The sequence below is a fragment of the Diabrotica virgifera genome, chromosome 5 (assembly GCF_917563875.1).
Source record: "Diabrotica virgifera virgifera chromosome 5, PGI_DIABVI_V3a".
Taxonomy (NCBI): Eukaryota; Metazoa; Arthropoda; class Insecta; order Coleoptera; family Chrysomelidae; genus Diabrotica; species Diabrotica virgifera.
In genome coordinates, this window is record NC_065447.1 from 192,701,323 (window position 1) to 192,721,592 (window position 20,270).

At 32.8% G+C, this 20,270-nt stretch overlaps 1 long non-coding RNA gene across 1 annotated transcript; it reads left to right on the plus strand.

Annotated features, from left to right (window-relative positions):
• Window positions 1-15,510: 15,510 nt before the first annotated feature.
• On the plus strand, window positions 15,511-18,739 carry LOC126885247 (uncharacterized). Its single transcript, XR_007698354.1, has 2 exons — window positions 15,511-16,229; window positions 16,383-18,739. It is a non-coding gene; the product is annotated as an uncharacterized LOC126885247 (long non-coding RNA).
• The last annotated feature ends 1,531 nt before the right edge of the window (window positions 18,740-20,270 follow it).

Consider the following 20,270-nt stretch of genomic DNA (forward strand, 5'->3'; position numbering starts at 1 on the left):
CGGGTAGTCATTGACATTAATCAATCTCACGGGAATTTCTTTAGCAGAAGTAACCAATTCCTTTCCAATTATGATTCCTCGGCCAACCTCCTCGTCGTGGTTCCATGGATCCATCATAACAGGTGTTCCTTCCTCTACAATTCCCTGTAGCCGCGCTACGATGATCGTTTCACTCCTCGCAGGCACAACTGTATCTTCTTTAATGGCTGCTAGCACAGTGCTGTCATCATGTGGATGAAGAAATACCTCCTCGTTGCCAACTTTGATTACCCTGTTCTTAAAATCCAATTGAAATCCACGCAAATTCATTACGTCCATTCCTAATATAACATCTTCTTCGATGTCTGCAACTATGACAGTATGGACGAACTTTTCTGCTCCAATCCCCAATTGTATCTGGATTTCTCCGTGGATGTTGGCATTTTCACCTGTGGCAGTCCGCAGTCGCAACCTCGTTGGTAAGAGTTTCTTACGACTGTTTATAACTGACGGTCGTATAATGGTCCTGGTCGCTCCGGTATCCACCAACAATGTATACTTTTTACCATTTATTTCTCCATCTACATATACATTATCTTCACGACATTTCAAAGAAGCTATTAGTATTAGATGGTCTTTAGAGGAGTTCTGAGTCGAGGCTGCCCCCCTAGGGTCTGTGTGTTCTCTTATTTCCTGCTGGTGAGTTTCTTGATTTGCGTTCTTCCTTAAACTCCGTGCGTACCCCTTTTCACCACAATTGCAGCAATTCATGGTCTTTGTGTTCTTGTAGGAAATGCCCTTTATCATATTGACAATCTGGTCCAGTTTGTCTTCATCCTCTTCCTCTTTCACAGTCCTAACTTTACTGTACCCGCCAGAGGCCTGGGTAGCTGATTCGTATTCGAGGGCGGCAGACAAGACATCAACCAGCGTCTTGTGACGAGCTAATCGCAGTGTTCTTTGCATTTCATGATCACGAAGGCCATCAATGAATGTTTGGACAGCCAACTTTTCCATCATGTCTTCGGGAGCTGTTGGATATGCATACCGTACTAACCTGGCAATATCGACCTCGTATTCTTGAAGAGCTTCATCTTTCTTTTGTCTTCGATTTTTAAACTGCGACTGATAGACATGCTCTAAATGTTCGTGCCCGTATCGCATATTCAGTCTCTTTTTAAGCTGCTCGAAGTCATCTGTCTCCTCTACGGCTATGGTCTGGAGGACATCCAAAGCGTCGCCTCGAAGAGCAATAGTGAGGTTTACAGCCTTTTCTTTTTCGGACCATCCGTTCGCTCTGGCCGCCGATTCGAACTGTTTCATGTAGTTGTTCCATGATGACTTTCCGTCGAAATTTGGCAGCTTAACACGAGCATGACCCACACTCCCTTCAGCTATCGACCGTGGCTCCAGTTTGTATTTGGTTTCATCATCTTTAATATCTGTTAAGATGGGTTCCATCCCTTTGTCTACTTTTTCCGTTTCCTCCATTTTCTTTTCTATTTCCTTGATCTTTTCTTCAAAAGTAGATTTTATGGACGATATCTTGTCGTCAAAATCCGAAGTGACCCTAGAGATCTCGTTAGTCATTTTGCTGTCAAGGGATGAAATATCACCCGAAACTTTCTTCTCTAACGATGCAATGTCTGTCGAAACTTTCAAAACATCCGAGGAAACTTGGGAAATTTCACCAGAAACCTTTTTCTCTAACGATGTGATCTCTGTTGAAACTTTGTTCTCCAGCGATGTAATGTCTGTCGAAACTTTAGAAACATCGGAGGAAACTTTAGAAACATCGGAGGAAACTTTCGAAATCGACGAGATCACAGCAGCATGCTTGTCTTCAAACAAATAGGTTTCTGGATCTTGACCCTCTTCTTGAAGAGCGTTCTTTAGATGTTCGACTAGATCAGCCTTTTTCCCAGTAGTGTCCATGTCTCTCTCTTCTAACTGGTTGCGGAGCTCCTTAACGATCAATTCAGTGATTTTCTTATGTTGTGAAGACATTGTCACACACTTTATTTATTACGATTTATATTTTATTTATTTTTAAAAGTTCCACACTATATTTAAACCGAAAATTTACGTTAAATTTATGTATTTCAAGTATCCTCACTTCTGCATCATTTTGTTACGTTTTTTTAGGAAATATTACGCGAATTGACTTTTAATTATTATTAAATAAATAAAAGACTTACTTGAAATTGTTTATTTATAACACTTACAATTAACACTTATTTAACAACAATATCTAATTTATTTTACACTTTCTAACATTTAATTTATTTACAAATACGACTTATCTACTTTAAAAATACATACATTTCAGCAACCCGATCAAACAATAAAACAATATATCGCGTCGAATATATTAACTGACTGCCTGCTGCTTAAAAATCATCCGCTTATATAGATACAGCTCTGCTTCGAGAACAGTCAGGAAGGCCTGAGGCGGGTCCACGCCTATCATCGGGGAAACTTCTGGATTAGCGGAGACAATACTCGTCGATGACGTGTCGCTGTTGTTTGTTGACTACTAGGGGCAGGGCCGGCCTCAGTTAGAAGTTCGTCACACTATCTTTTTTAGAATCTATGGAAATTAATAAACTGAAAAATACAGATATAATTCTGAATGACCAACTCGAGACAAGCAGCTCCCCACTCCTCAACCTCTTCAGTTGAAGACTTAAAAAGGCAAACACATTGTAAACTATATCACTTGAGAAAGGCACTCTGCCGAAACAGCTGTAGTCACTTAGTTATAATAAATTTTGTGGAGGTATAGGAAACAAACGTTTTCAGTGTTTTATTGTTAGACATTATTTGTTACCAAATCATACTGTGGCTCTGATATTTCAAATGTGTTTATTGAAATAACGTAGTTAATTGCTGCAAATTCATATTGGTTCGTGTAGAACTCTATCTCGGCTTGTGTGAGCTTGAATTTTTAATGAATATGCTGAAACATACAGTGACAATTTACGATTTTTGTTAGGAATAAACCACAATTAGAGTTTAAAATTAAGTATATTTTACGTTAAAAAAAAACAACAAACACATTGAGATCTATTTTATCTAAAACTACACAACAATGAACAGGAAAAAACAAAGAATGGTATTTATAAAATACATATAAAAATATACATAAAATTTAGATAGAACATCTTCTTTTTCTCCTAGTGCCACCTCCACTAATTAAGGCCTTTTGCCTTTTAATGGTGGTCAAAAGTCCTCTGTCTCTTGCCATTCTGTGCAACACCATTTCGGTCGTAATATGATCGGTCCATGGTATTTTCAAAATTCTCTTAAAAAGGCATATCTCAAAAGCTCCCAGCTTTCTCATGAAGTCTACATTTAGCAGTCCAAGCTTCGATAACATAAAGAAGAATAGAGTGGATATAACATCAAGACCATAAAATGTTGTCTTTTTAATGACACACCAAATGCTATGATTTTTTTGTGGCGGACATTTTTAAGTCGATTGGACGGCCAAGTTGGCTGAGGCGCAGTCGATCGACAAATTTAGTGGATTTAGGATCGTGATTCGAGCCCCAGCCTGGTCATTTGAAATTAATAAAAGGCCAACGTCGTAATATAAAATTCAATAGAATCTACGACTTGGTCTGGAATAAACTGGAGTCTGATCGGCCTATGGAGGAGCGGTACGGCAAGGGATAAGAGCTTGCGGCTTGGTAAGACTCCTCCCTAGATCCCTACCGAAGAGCGTTGATGCCTAATAACGGTGTGTATATATATTTTTTTTTAAGTTAAAGTTGATTTCACGTAATCAAATGAACTAACTTCTAATGCGGTCGTCCCGGGCACGCAACACTCAAAATTATTGATTGTATCATTTTAACGTCATGAACATTAAAATATAAATATATTGAGAGGCAAAATTATGGAATAAATTATTTTTTTCGAGAATGGGAGAGTTTGGAGAAAAATCCCAAAATAGGTCGATTTTTATTTTTGAATTATGAGTTTTTGCCATAATATATAAAACTAGTGACGTCATCCATCTGGGAGTTCTGACAGCAGTAAAATATATTTTGAATTAAATAAATTATTACATACATCCTTATTTATGTGTGAATTAATTTAATGAAAAAATAATTTTTTGGTCACCTTTTATAATTAATTATGGTTATGTTTATATTGCTGAATAGAGAATTAAATAACCTTTTAAACGAGCTATCAGACGATCCCTATTCTGATTTAAAAAGTTATAGATTACGTCATCACCCTCAGATGGATGGCGTCACTAGTATGATACATATTCCAAAAAATCATAATTTAAAAATAAAAATCGAACTGTTTCGGAATTTCTCTCCAAAATCTCCCATTTTCAAAAAGATGAATTTATTCCAAAATGTTGCCCCTCTCTGTATATAATAATATTATGTCTTATTATCATTATGAATGAGTCAGATGATATTAAATTATTAGAATAATTTTTTTACCAAGTAAAAAACACAAAATTTGTTTAATTTAGTGTTTTGTATTTTGAGAACGATTTCCGATGTGGAAATCACAACCTCAAATGAACTTAATTTTAAAGTAAAATTGTGCATTACTCCCAACAAAAACAGTAAATTGCATTATGATGCCTCAAGAAAATAGCTTCACAACAATATACAAAATATATAGTAACAAACAATTTTTTGTAGAAATAATATTACTACTTGTCTAAAATAATAGCATATATATAGCATACAATTTTTTAATCATTAAATGGAAAGTGGCCTAAACTGAAGAACATAATAAAATTTAAAATGAATGTCTTGTGTATAGAGAATTATTGAAAAAGGGTATAGTCTAAGATACGATATAAGGTCGATTTGCACCGAACTGTTTAATGGATAAAAATTATTGGATATGTAATTTAGCATGTTAACAATTACAAAAAACAAGGGTTGCCCGATCTAATCTTTTCTAACTATAATTAATTAATAATTAAAAAAAATAAATTTTTTTTATGGATTAAAAAAAAATTCGACCCAGGCAGATATCATTTCAGATTGTTTAGGTCATTCTAAACAAAAAAGGTCTTTTGTAATTTTTCTCTAAACTGATCATTTTCTAGTTATAAACAATTTAAAACTGAAAAAAGAAGCAAAGATGACGATTTTCAAGGCTCAAACACCTAAGTATAAAATATCATTTTTGAAATTACGAAGTACCTAAATTCAAGTTTAAACCTTATTATTGTTTATTAAACATTGTTTTTTAGTTGTTAATGCCCGTCTCCCCACAAGAAACCTTCATAATTAATAATTAAAAAAATATGTTTTAGAATAAAACATGGTTAAAATTGTTATAGAAACCTGATAGAAAAAGGTTTGAACTTGAATTTATGTACTTGATGATTACAAAATAAAAATGATATTTTTTACTTGTTTTTGAGCCTTGAAAATTGTCATCTTTCGTTCTTTTTTCAGTTTTAAATTATTTATAACTCGAAAACGATCAACTTTAGAGAAAAATTACAAAAGACCTTTTTTGTTTAGAATGATCCAAGAAATAGTATAGTACAGTTGATCCAAAAGATGGCATAACCCAGACATCCAAAGTGAAAGTTATCCTTCAACACCAAATTGTTCTATATGGTCCACACAATGTCCAGAAAAAAGTCACACCATTTTGAGCGTCGGGTTTGGGGGGGGGGAGAGGGGGGGGGGGAGAAATCGGTAAATTCGTAGTTTTTTAAGTTTTTCGCCAATATTTCTAAAACTATACGGTTTAGCATGAACAACCCTCTATAAAAAATTGTTCTACATTAAATTTGAAATAAAAAAGGCTCTATGCATAATCTTTCTAAAATGAATGGTTCCAAAGTTACGGAGGTAGTATAGTATAACTGGTCCAAAAAAAGGCCTAACACAAACATCCAAAGTAAAAGTTTTCCTCTAACACCAAAATGTTCTATATGGTCCACATATTGTTTAGTAAAAAGTTACACCATTTTGAGCGTCCGGTTTGGGAGGGAGATGGGAGAGAAGCCGGTAAATTAGTAGTTTTTTTACGTTTTTCGACAATATTTCTAAAACTATGCTTTAGCGTAAACAATGTTATATACAAAAATGTTCTACATGAAATTTAAAACAAAAAATGTTGTATACATAATTGTTATAAAATCAACGGTTCCAGAGTTACGGAGGGTGAAAACCAAGTTTTTCGATAATTTTTATATTTTTTGGGCAATATTTATGATATAACTATACCAAAAACCCAGACATCCAAAGTGAAAGTTATCCTCCAACACCAAATTGTTCTATATGGTCCACATAATGTTCAGAAAAAAGTTACACCATTTTGAGCGTCGGATTTGGGGGGGAGAGGGGGGAGAAATCGGTAAATAAAAAAAGTATGAAAAACCTCCACTTTTCACCCTCCGTAACTCTGGAACCGTTGATTTTATAACAATTATGTATAGAACCTTTTTTGTTTTGAATTTTATGTAGAACATTTTTGTGTAGAACATTCCTTACGCTAAAGCATAGTTTTAGAAATATTGACGAAAAACCTAAAACAACTGCTGATTTACCGAATTCTCCCCCATCTCCCCCCCAAACCGGACGCTCAAAATGGTGTAACTTTTTACTGAACAATATGTGGACCATATAGAACAATTTGGTGTTGAAGGCAAACTTTTACTTTGGATGTCTGGGTTAGGCCTTTTTTTGGACCAATTATACTATACTACCTCCGTAACTTTCGAACCGTTCATTTTAGAAGGGTTATGCATAAGGCCTTTTATATTTCAAATTTAATGTAGAAAAATTTTGTGTAGAAGGTTGTTCATGCTAAACCGCTTAGTTTTAGAAATATTGACGAAAAACGTAAAAAACTACGAATTTGCAGATTTCTCACCCCTCTCCCCCCCCCCCCAAACCCGACGTTCAAAATGGTGTGAGTTTTTTCTGAACATTATGTGGACCATATAGAACAATTTGGTGTTGGAGGATAACTTTCACTTTGTATGTCTGGGTTTGGGTCCAACTATGCCATACTAAAATCTGATATAATATCTGCCCGGGTCGAAAAATTTATTTTTTTTTTAAATTCATAAAAAAACGTAATTTTTTAATTATTAAATAATTATAGTTAGAACAAGATTAGATCGGGCAACCCTTGTTTTTTGTAATTGTTAACATGCTAAATTACATATCCAATAGTTGTTATCCATTAAACAAATCGGTGCAAATCGACCTTACATATACCTTATCCTCTACTAGTAAAGCTTAGTACAAAAAATGTATATGTTTACTAAATACTTACCATTTTCTTTGGTTCTAGCTTGATTTTGACTGAATTCATTTACGTCACTTATTTTGAACTTTTCTTTGATATTAGAATCTCGCTTAAACGGTATCTTCGTATTACCATAATTTCGGCTCAAATTTGGTGCTGATCTATGCAGCCTATGTTTAATAACCTTTTTAGAAATCCTTAGTGGTGTAGAAGGCAAAGAAGTTATTCTAATAGGAATGAGACTTTTTTTGGTTTTTATAGATACTGCGTCTGTAACAGTTATTAGTAACGCATTTTTTGGTTCGTCTTGATTACTACTATCACTCTCGGGGGTGCGTAATTTCACTGATTCTCCCCCGAAACGTACTTTTCTTGGAGTTCTTGGCGTTTTTCTCGCTTCTTCATAATCACTTTCACTATCATCTGGAAGAATTTTAACAACACCAATGGAATTTTCTTCGATTTCTGCCGAATTGCTTATGGAACTGCTAGGTCTGCTTTCTTCGTGTATTTTCATAGTGATCGCAGGGCCAGTTTTTAAAGTTATTTCGGTCTCCAAGATGACTCTGTCTTCGATCATCTCGTCGCTGCTCCATAATTCCTTATCATTATGGGCAGCTTCTCCGTCACTGTAGTCCATTGGAAGACCGTAGATTTCACAAATTTCTTGCAGTTTTCGATACCTTAGTAGACCTATTAGGTGTTTGAATCTATCATCTCCAAGATTATACCTAAAAATAAAAAGAATAGTCAATAAATTTAATATACCAGCAAAAACCAAGTATGTATGCAGAAAAAAATGCACTAAACCTATTAATTATTAGAAAATATTTCAAAAAAAGTATATATTTCAAAAGATGGTATTCAAGAAATGGCGATTATTATGGATATGAAAAGAAATGAGCAGGACAATCGTTTGATTCAGTTTTGTCAAACCGAAGATTTAGCTTTTAAAAATTCACTTGACTTCCTACGTTCTTAAGAAAAGCCTTTGTGAAAATCTCCCTTGGATAAAAATGGGATAACATTCGAAATCAAATAGATTACATCCTAATTACACAGATATTCCAAAGTGCAAGAAGAATATAGCTCAGTCCAAAGCAAATGAGTAGCTTGCTTCCAAACAAAACTTGAACTGGTTTGTAATATAAAAAGAGATCAATTATTAATATTCGAAACCATGTAAAATATATGCTTACAACCATCAAAAATTGTATTCTAAAATACGGAATGGGACGTTTCATCGCCGCCGGTTCGATGCCGCCGGTTCGATGCCGCCGGTTCATCGCCAGTCCATTTCATCGCCGGCCGTTTCGATGCCGCCGGTTCGATGCCGCCGGTTCGATGCCGCCGGTTCATCGCCGGCCGTTTCGATGCCGCCGGTTCGATGCCGCCGGTTCATCTCCGGCCGTTTCGATGCCGCCGGTTCATCGCCAGTTTAGTCAGTTGATTTTGTATTATGGGAGATGACACGACACGCGACGTTAAATTCAGTTCAAAACTTATGACAATTAAAAAGATAAAAAATATTATTATATTTACTGTTCTACTTTCCCTAAATTTTATACTAGATAGTACTAAATTTGTAGTGTTAAATGACCTTTGTAGAAATATATTATACAGTGAGCACGTAAAGGTTGGCATACATTCATTTTCTCGAGAATCGATGATTTTGGAAAAAAATCCCGAAGCAGGTCAATTTTTATTTTTAAAATACGACTTTTTGGCATATACAGGTTGTCCAGAAACTCTCCCGACAAATGAAAACCGGAGATTCTTCAAATAATTTCAAGACAATTTAACCCAATTCACCTAGTCCGAAAATCCTTCCTAACGGAGCTAGAGCTCTTTGAGGAAAAAAAATTTTCAAAAAAAATTATTTAGAAAAACCAAAACTGGTATGTTTATTTATCTTGCAGAGGTAAATCGATATCGATAAATCGATAGGTCAAAGGTTATTTTATCGAATAGCTCTTTTGTCTTTATTTTTTAATAGTCTGGGCTGATTATCGGAGAATAGGCCATTTTTGGGAAAAGTTATTTACCAGCAATTTTATTGCTGGAATCGAAGCTTATGATTATATATATTAATAATATAGGTATGCAAAGTCCGCAGATAGTGTGCTACTTTTTTTATTAACAAAATGGCGCCCCCAAATCGTGTTTTTTTTCAATTTTTGCTCCACAACTCCGAACATTTTAACTCTACACCAAAAACACCCTAATAAAAATTCACCGAAATTAAATTCTGCATATAGACATGTTTTTCCCGATCTGCTCCGACGAAAATTTTCTTCGGAAAATGCGGGTTTTCCCAAAAAATCTTTAATTTTCAAATAAAGTTTTAGATAAGAAATGATCAACCAATAGTTAAATAACTCGGTGACATAAAAGTTTTCTTGGTTTAGATTATAGTTTCAGAAGCCGGTGAAAATTAAACGAATATTTTAGCAACAATTCAATTGTTAATTAATAATTTACGGTCGCAATAATAACCAAAATAATTATGATACACTGATCAAACCTTGAAATCTTATAAATATAAGATGCCTATTTAATATTTTGTCAACAAAATATAAATTTTAAATTTTTTTGAATAATCTTTAAATGTTTAAAAAAATAGTTATAAACAAATTAACGTTTCTCAGAAAGTTTTTATTATATTCTAATTTTAAAAAATAGGTAAAACGTGTATTTCAAAGATCTTGAAAATGAATGCTTTAAAACTTTTTTGCAACCATTTTCAAAAAAGTTATGAAATAGCAAAGTAAACATACGATTACTATGTTGTTTATAATTTTTTTTAATTCTTTCAAAGCGTAAAAGTGAGTTTAAAGTACAAACTAATTACTTACAAAAAATATCGATTATTAGTTTAATGGTTACATTTTAATTAAAGCTTATAAATTTTTTTTGTAATTTACACGCGCGAAATCAGACTAATACAGTACCGTAGCTAATAACATTTTCACTCGAAGCGACAACCGCCCGCGACGTACAGTAGTTATAGGCCTTGGGCCCGCATATACAATTATTATTTATGACCACACCGTTGAAACTTTTTGTACTTGTTATTTTTGTGGAGTCGGACAAATTTTGAGCTTGGCGCATTATGGTAGTGGGGCGTTTTTCTGTCAAGCGGTGACGAAGTTGTCAATTTTATGCAAGAAAAAAATTTATTACCACATTGGTCATTCTATTTTAATCAATGGATTTTATCATATAAACAACGAAAACAATTTTGTCGGACAAAAATATTGGGGCATATGACGCGTCGGACACGCTAAATATGTCAAATTTATGAAAATAATAAATTTATTACCACATCGATAATTTTAACGGTATCTATCATAAAACCTTTTTACAATAATGTGGTAACCTTGTCGGACAATTTTCACGGGGCATATGCGCAGTCGGACGCGCCGAAGATGTCAATTTCCTGAAAATTTTTTATTTATTACCACAGATGTCATTTTTATTTTGTACTGTTCTTTTACATGTGTAATGCATATTGGATCACTTGTCGGACAAAAATAATGGGGCGTTTTGGTACAATTAAAAGAAAAAGTAATTTTTATGCATACAGGGTGTTTGGTAAAGAATGGGCCATAGCTTAACCTCAGGTTCCTGAGGTTAAAATAGGCCGATTTAAGCTAACTTACCTTAGTACAAAGTTTATAATAGCCGAGATACAGGGTGTCAAAGTTAAACTTTTTTTTTATTTATTATTGAATATTTCCTGATAGGTATGAGATAACAACATGAAATTTTATATCTGGGGGTTTCTTGAGTCGAGAAATCTAAATTTCTTACCAAAAATTATGCATTACCCAGAGGGCGCCACATATGCCTTTCAGCACTCATTTATTACGTTCAATTTTTTTTATCCCTCACTCTGTATAATTTTGACATTAAAATTTTTATTTTCCTATTAGTTTTACTTAAAAAAGGTATACTTCTTTCATCTTCCTAAACTCAACCGTTTTCGAGATAAACGCATTTTAAATATGCGATACACCATCATTTTTAGCATAATATCATTGTAGTTACACCCAAAAAATAACTTAAAATTTATGAAAATAATAAATTTATTACCACATGGATAATTTTAACGGTATCTACCATAAAACCTTTTTTCAATAATGTGGTAACCTTGTCGGACAATTTTCACGGGGCATATGCGCAGTCGGACGCGCCAAAGATGTCAATTTCCTGAAAATTTTTTATTTATTACCACAGATGTTATTTTTATTTTGTACTGTTTTTTTACATGTGTAATGTATATTGGATCACTTGTCGGACAAAAATAATGGGGCGTTTTGGTACAATTTAAAAAAAAAATAATTTTTACACATTTTTGACTTCATATTAAATTACGTATTTTTCGGCTCATATTACCCGTATGCGCGCCAATGGTGAATATTAAATTCATTAAATGGTGAATATAAATATCAGATTTTTTGATTTAGAATATAACTACTTATAACCTGATACTTGTGTCGGAAATTTTTTTTAATTGGAAAAAAAAAACTACAGAACGATGTTTGTCGTTGTTCAAGGAGTATGTAAGCAAATATCAGATCACAATTTTTCTAAAATTCTCCCTCCTGTCTGAAAAATTTTTAAGAAAATTTTGGGTACAGCTCTACGTCATACCCTTTTAAATGTTTTACTTAGCGTGTGTACCAATTTTGAGCTAAATCGATTCAAAAATAACCGAGAAAACTCTTTTAAAATTTTTTGATATTACTTTCTCGTCGATAGCCTAAAAGAATTAAGTTTTCTGTTCGTTTGCCCCAAGATTTTTGTCAAACAATTACATTTTTTGTTTAAGAATATAATTACTTGTAACTTACTACCTTTGTCGGAAAAATGGTTGTAAAGATAAGGAATACACGAATCCAGCATAATTTAAAAGTATAGTTTATCAATAAAAATTAAATTTTTTGTCCGACTTTGGATTTGCCCCAATATTTTTGTCGGACACTTAGATTTTTTGATTTGGAATATAACTACTTATAACCTGATACTTGTGCCGGAAATTTTTTTTTATTTCGAGAAAAAAAAACTACAGAACGATATTTGTCGTTGTTCAAGGAATATGTACGCAAATATCACATCAAAATTTTTCTAAAATTTTCCCTCTTGTCCGAAATTTTTTTGGGAAAATTTTGGGTACAGCTCTACGTCATACCCTTTTAAATGTTTTACTTAGTGTGTGTATTAATTTTCAGCTAAATCGATTCAAAAATAACCGAGAAAAACTGTTTTAAAATATTTTTGGATAATACCTCCTCGTCCATAGCCTAAAAGAATTAAGTTTCCTGTTCGTTTGCCCCAACATTTTTGTCAGACAATTAAATTTTTTGTTTAAGAGTATAATTACTTGTATCCTACTACTTTTGTCGGAAAAATGGTTGTAAAGATAAGGGATGCACGAACCCAGAATAGTTTAAAAGTATAGTTTATTAATAAAAATTAAATTTTTTGTCCGACTTTGGATGTGCCCCACTATTTATGTCGGGAACTTAGATTTTTTTATTTGGAATATAACTACTTATAACCTGATACATGTGCTGAAAATTTTTTTTTAATTCGATAAAAAAATACAGAACGATGTTTGTCGTTGTTCAAGGAGTATATAAGCAAATATCAGATCACAATTTTTCTAAAATTTTCCCACTTGTCGGAAAATTTTTTAAGAAAATTTTGGGCACAGATCTACGTCATACCATTTTAAACATTTTACTTAGTGTGTGTACCAATTTTGAGCTAAATCGATTCAAAAATAACCGAGAAAGCTCTTTTAAAATTTTTTGATATTACTTTCTCGTCGATAGCCTAAAAGAATTAAGTTTTCTGTTCGTTTGCCCCAAGATTTTTGTCAAACAATTACATTTTTTGTTTAAGAATATAATTACTTGTAACTTATTACCTTTGTCGGAAAAATGGTTGTAAAGATAAGGGATACACGAACCCAGCATAATTTAAAAGTATAGTTTATCAATAAAAATTAAATTTTTTGTCTGACTTTGGCTTTGCCCCAATATTTTTGTCGGACACTTAGATTTTTTGATTTGGAATATAACTACTTATAACCTGCTACATGTGCTGAAATTTTTTTTTTAATTTGAGAAAAAAATACAGAACGATGTTTGTCGTTGTTCAAGGAGTATGTACACAAATTATCAGATCACAATTTTTCTAAAATTTTCCCTCTTGTCGGAAAATTTTGGGTTCCGATCTACGTCATACCCTTTAAATGCTTTACTTAGCGTGTGTACCAATTTTCAGCTAAATCGATTCAAAAGTAACCGAGAAACACTCTTTTAAATTTTTTTTTTGATAATACCTCCTCGTCGATAGCCTAAAAAAATTAAGTTTTCTGTTCGTTTGCCCCAACATTTTTGTCAGACAATTACATTTTTTGTTTAAGAATATAATTACTTGTAACCTACTACTTTTGTCGGAAAAATGGTTGTAAAGATAAGGGATGCACGAACCCAGCATTATTTGAAAGTATACTTTACTAATAAAAATTAAATTTTTTGTCCGACTGTCGAGTTGCCCCAATATTTTTGTCCGACACTTTGATTTTTTTATTAAGAATATAATTACTTATAACCTACTAATGTTGTCGGAAAAATGATTTTAAAGGTAAGGGTTGCACGAACCCAGTATTTTTTAAAAGACAGTTTATTAATAAAAATTAAATTTTTTATCCGACTTTGGATTTGACCCAATATTTTTGTCGGACACTTAGATTTTTTTATTTAGAATATAACTACTTATAACCTGATACTTGTGTCGGAAATTTTTTTTAATTGGAAAAAAAACTACAGAACGATGTTTGTCGTTGTTCAAGGAGTATGTACGCAAATATCAGATCACAATTTTTTTTAAATTTTCCCTCTTGTCCGAAATTTTTTTGGGAAAATTTTGCGTACAGCTCTACGTCATACCCTTTTAAATGTTTTACTTAGTGTGTGTACCAATATTCAGCTAAATCGATTCAAAAATAACCGAGAAAAACTGTTTTAAAATTTTTTTTTGATAATACCTCCTCGTCGATAGCCTAAAAGAATTAAGTTTTCTGTTCGTTTGCCCCAACATTTTTGTCAGACAATTACATTTTCTGTTTAAGAATAAAATTACTTGTAACCTACTACTTTTGTCGGAAAAATGGTTGTAAAGATAAGGGATGCACGAACCCAGCATAATTTGAAAGTATACTTTACTAATAAAAATTAAATTTTTTGTCCGACTGTCGAGTTGCCCCAATATTTTTGTCCGACACTTTGATTTTTTGATTAAGAATATAATTACTTATAACCTACTAATGTTGTCGGAAAAATGGTTTTAAAGGTAAGGGTTGCACGAACCCAGTATTGTTTAAAAGACAGTTTATTAATAAAAATTAAATTTTTTGTCCGACTTTGGATTTGACCCAATATTTTTGTCGGACACTTAGATTTTTTGATTTAGAATATAACTACTTATAACCTGATACTTGTGTCGGAAATTTTTTTTAATTGGAAAAAAAAAACTACAGAACCATGTTTGTCGTTGTTCAAGGAGTATGTACGCAAATATCAGATCACAATTTTTCTAAAATTTTCCCTCTTGTCCGAAATTTTTTTGGGAAAATTTTGGGTACAGCTCTGCGTCATACCCTTTTAAATGTTTTACTTCCCTAATAGCACACGACGTCCTTTGGACGTCCAAAATAGGTCCATTTTTGGTCCTTACGTCCATGGACTATAAACGGACGTCCTTTGGACGTCCCATTTTGGACGTCCTTCGGAAGGAATAAATATGGACGTCCTTTGGACGTCCGACGTTGGACGTCCTTCGGACGGAATAAATATGGACGTCCTTTGGACTTCCGACGTTGAACGTCCTTTGGACGTCCATACTGGACGAAATACGGACGTTTTATGAACGCGTATATATTATATTGGACACATTATATTCAATTCAATAAAATATTAACTTACGCGTTAACTTTACGTTAATGAAATACAGTCAAACCTGTCAGTAACGGCCACTAAAATGAAAGAACTATTGGCCGATATAGAAAGGTGGCCGTTATTGCCAGTTTTTGTAGTCTAGATATACAGTAAAACTTGTGTTACTGGCCACCTGATAAAATCGGCCACCTGTACTAACGGCCAGTTTAAATATTCCCCAAACCAATTATATCTAGACTACAAAAACTGGCAATACCGGTCACCTTTCTATATCGGCCAATAGCTTTTTCATTTTTAGTGGCCGTTACTGACAGGTTTTACTGTAATTGGTTTGGGGAATTTTTAAACTGACCGTTAGTACAGGTGGCCGGTGTTTGCAGGGGGCCGGTAACACAGGTTTTACTGTAGTTTAAATCGAAAAGATTAAATCTTAATTCAAAATTGTATATACAATTATTACAATTATAAACAAACTATATAGTTTAATATCCAAAAAATGTTTTTGATTTTATGTAATGTAATGAAAATCTTATTTGTAAATTATTGGTTACAATGTTTAACAATAGGAAATATTCAAGAATAAATAAAATAAAAGTTTAATCCTAACAACACAAAACATTCCAGGAATGTAGGTACTACCGTTCTATTCCGTGAACATCTATCTGATTAAATTATGGGTGGAAAGTTACCACAAGATTCTATGAACATAGTACAATGTCTTCCTGGAGGGGTAAAATTTTCCATTACAAGATTTTAAGAGAGGCCATTTATTGTACTGTTCAATTTGCGTTCATTTTCAAATTTGCCGCGCGAGTATCTATGTAGCGTCTCGTGGTCATTGGTCATCACATTTCATTTTCATAACATAACCGATAACCTAAAAATTTAGTAAAAAAGTAAAAATTTTGATTGGAAAAAAATGCATCGATAAGGGGATGTGGGAAATGGAAATTAGTGGCTTTTTTGCTGTACTGTCTGCTAGTTTTTGCTCTGGGCACTGGCTAGATCTCTTGTTTAAACAATTTTGTAAGTATTATAAAATCCGTTTTCAATTTTCTTTATTCTTTATGAAACGAATCATTTATACATGCATATTATTACCTGTAAATAGGTACCTATTTCTTTTGATTTTTAATTGTAAAGAATAGAAAAATTACCGTTCATTTTAATTTTTTTTAGAATCAGCTGAAAGTGGCCTACAAAAAAAAACCAAGAAGGAAATGTATAGCCTTGTGGCTATGAAAGGCAAAAGAGAGATATAAAAAGTGTATTGGCTAGTTGGAAGAAAGTCCACATTGTCCATGCATAATAAGTTATTACATTATCAACAAATATCAAGAAGATAGCAGGGTCACGAGCATCAACTTCATGAGTTCAAGAATATCGAGGAAATCCAGCTCCTCGATACTACTGGGCAAACTAGAAGATTGAAGAGGACAAATCCTTTTGAACTAGTTTGAGTGATAGGTGATAGTGAAAAACGGAGCATAGTGCTTGTGTGCTGTGCCTGTGTATATTAGAATAGTGCACGATCTTGTTAGATTAGATAAGAGACGCTATGGGGTAAGCTCTTCATTTTAAGAAACAGTAGTAATTTAGGCTAAATTAAAATTGCTCATTGGTCAGTTATGACCAGATTGTTTTTTTATGTTTGGCAAAAAGGACTTAAGTCAGAATTGCACATTGATAATGTTTTGATGATTTCTGGACCAGAAAAAAACTGTTGTAGATGTAAACTGTATGTACAGTAGAATCTACTACAGTACTGTAGAAATCATCAAAACATTATCGATGTGCAATTCTGACTTAAGCCCTTTTTCCCAAACATCAGAGAATTGTAATGTACAATAATTCTCCTATCTGCTTTTTCATGAATTTTGTAGGAGACGAAAAACCATTTTTAGGATCATCTGCTTTCACATGTTTTGTAGTAAATAGATAGTTGAATTTACTACAAAACATGTCAAAAAATATATGAAAACAGGAGGTGACTATAAAAAAAGTTTTTAGTCTCTCTTACAAAACTCATGAAAAAACAAATCGGAGGTATGTCACATCAGTGACTAAGAATGTCTAAAAAATATACTTTGATGTCCCAAGAACCAAATATAACCTACAGTCCATCTAATTTACTTACTGTTGCACGTCATTATCTACGCCAGAGATCTAAGTTGACATAGTTGCCAAAGTATAAAAAGATCCTGAATCCATTTTAAATCAAATATGTCACATAATTATTGTAAACGTGGATTATACAACAAAACAAATTAATATTCAATGTAAATAAGTAAAAACTTAAGAAATAGAGAACAAGAATTAAGTTATAATCTTTTAAGATTTGCAGTGCAAGAGTTTTTGCACTGCATTGTTAATAATTAAAAAACGGCTCCGGACTCTTGGCAAAAAGCCGGTAGGTTTCTTTGTATAAGTATGTCTACAATAACAACTAAAAAAGTTGTCAGATACCTCGATTATTCCAAGTCGTTATAAAATTAGGTGAAATTTATATTTTTATAGTAGAGGATCTTTTTATAGTAAAGTAAATAATAAAAACAGTAAATATAATAAATAAAACAGATACTTATAGTAAAGAATATAAACAAATATGAAGTGTCATCACCGTAACTGTCAAATAAATGTTACCAATTTATTCTAAAATGTCACCTTCGTTCGATTACAGTTACAGTGTGATCCGAACAAATCTGCTTCATAAAAACGCTTTATAATCCATTTATACAAATTAAATGAAACATATTATTGTGTATTTCTTTAGGTTAACATTAATAGAAATCTTCAAATATTATTTCTACGCGTATATAATAAAATATGTCTAGTGGCTGTAATTCCAGTGTACTCGGCAAAGTGATTCTAAAAAAGAACACACCTACCGCCTAAATATTTCGTGTTGGTATCATGCAACCTCACAGGCTACGACGCGGATGACGCACAACAGTTAGTAAATTAGACGAAGTATGTAGATATATACAGGGTGTAACAAAAATACAGGTCATAAATTTAATCACATATTCTGGGACCAAAAATAGTTTGATTGGACCTAACTTACCTTAGTACAAATGTGCACACAAGAAAAGTTACAGCCCTTTGAAGTTATATATATATAATAGCACCAAGGGTCTTAGAGGCCCATGGCTTGAAAAGTTTGTTTTTTTTCTTCATTTTCATGTTTCTTTATGTACTGAGATCTTCTCTGGCTTGATATGTGATTTTTCTCCATTCCTTCCTGTTATTCATTTTTCTTTTCTGACCCTGTAGCACCATTCTTTCCAAATCTTTTTCGACCTCTTGCTTCCATCTATTTTTCGGCCTTCCTCTTCTCTTTCTTGAAGCTGTAGTGTAGTTTAGTACCATTTTTGGAGTCCTCGTGTTTGGCATCCTTTCAATGTGACCTCGCCATCTAAGTCTCTGTGCCTTTATCATTCATTTGAAGTTACAAGATGAAGTGATTTTTTCCAATATATCGAAAACTATTAGAGATTTTTTATTGAAAATGGACATGTGGCATTATTATGGCAGCAGTATCTTACGAAAAAACTATAGTAAAATTTGGACACCCCATAAAAATTTTATGGGGGTTTTGTTCCTTTAAACCCCCCAAACTTTTGTGCACGTTTCAATTTAATTATTATTGCAGTACCATTTAAACACAACATTTTAAAAACTTTTTTGCCTCTTATTGCTTTTTCGAAAAGTCAATTTTTATCGAAATATTTTGAATATTTGTCAAATCCACCACATATTTGTATATGGTTAAGTACGATTATGGAGACTTGGTAATAATATGCAGACTTATTTATGCTTTACATTTTTAGGGATATTTTGAACCATATTAAAAAAGAAGCCAGATCTCGATAAAATGTGCCTTATCGAAAAAATACAAAGAGGCAAAAAAGTTTTAAAAACATTCTGTTTAACTAATGGTACCTCAGTAATAGTTTAATTGGAACGTACACAAACATTTGGGGGGTTTAAAGGAACAAAACCCCCATAAAATTTTTATGTAGACATGTTAAAAAAGAAGTCGCAACTCGATAAAAACTGCCTTATCTGAAAAATACTAAGAAACAAAAATATTGAATTTAACTAATGGTACCACAATAATAAAATTGAATTGGAACATACACAAAAGTTTGGGAGGATCTAAGGGATCAAAACCCCCATAAAATTTTTATGGGGTGCACAAATTTTACCATAATTTTTCTTTAAGATATTCCTGCCATAATACTGCCACATGTCCATTTTCAATAAAAAATCGCTAATAGTTTTCGATATAATCGAAAAAATCGATTTTCATTTTGTAATTTCAAAGGGCTGTAACTTTTTTTATGTGCATATTTGTACTAAGGTAAGTTAGGTTCATTCAAACTATTTTTGGTCCCAGGATATGTGATTTAATTTATGACGTGTATTTTTGTTACACCCTGTATATACAGCCGATTACGCACCACCTTAAAAATTGGGCATTTTTGATGTTTCGAATTTCCTAAACCTGTTGTTGCATCTAAGTGATTTTTTTATAATATTCTAGCCTAGGCCCTAGGCTATAGGTTAAGTACCTCCTTATGCTTGTCATGCACGGGGAGCTATACTGTAATATATATTATATCACATCGCACTCTATAGTAATGAGTGAGCCTGCACATATGGAACCATTTGTTTTCTGTCTGCAGGCTCACTCATTACTATAGAGAGCGATATGATATAATGTACATATATTACAGCATAGCTCCCTGTGCATGACAAGCTTAAGGAGGTAACCTATAGCCTAGGCTATAATATTATAAAAAAATCACTTAGATGAAACAACAGGTTTAGGAAATACGAGACATAAAAAATACCCCATATTTAAGGTGGTGCGTTAATTTCTTGGAGAAGTGTATTGTAATTTAATGTAAATAATGTAATATCCAATAATTGTAATTTAATATAAGATGTAATATAAGTTCCTTAAAAAATATATTTTTTATTTCCCACGACATTAGATGGATGTTCGGCAGCAAGACATTGGACCAAACTGGGACGTCCTATGAAGGCCCAATTGACGTCCAC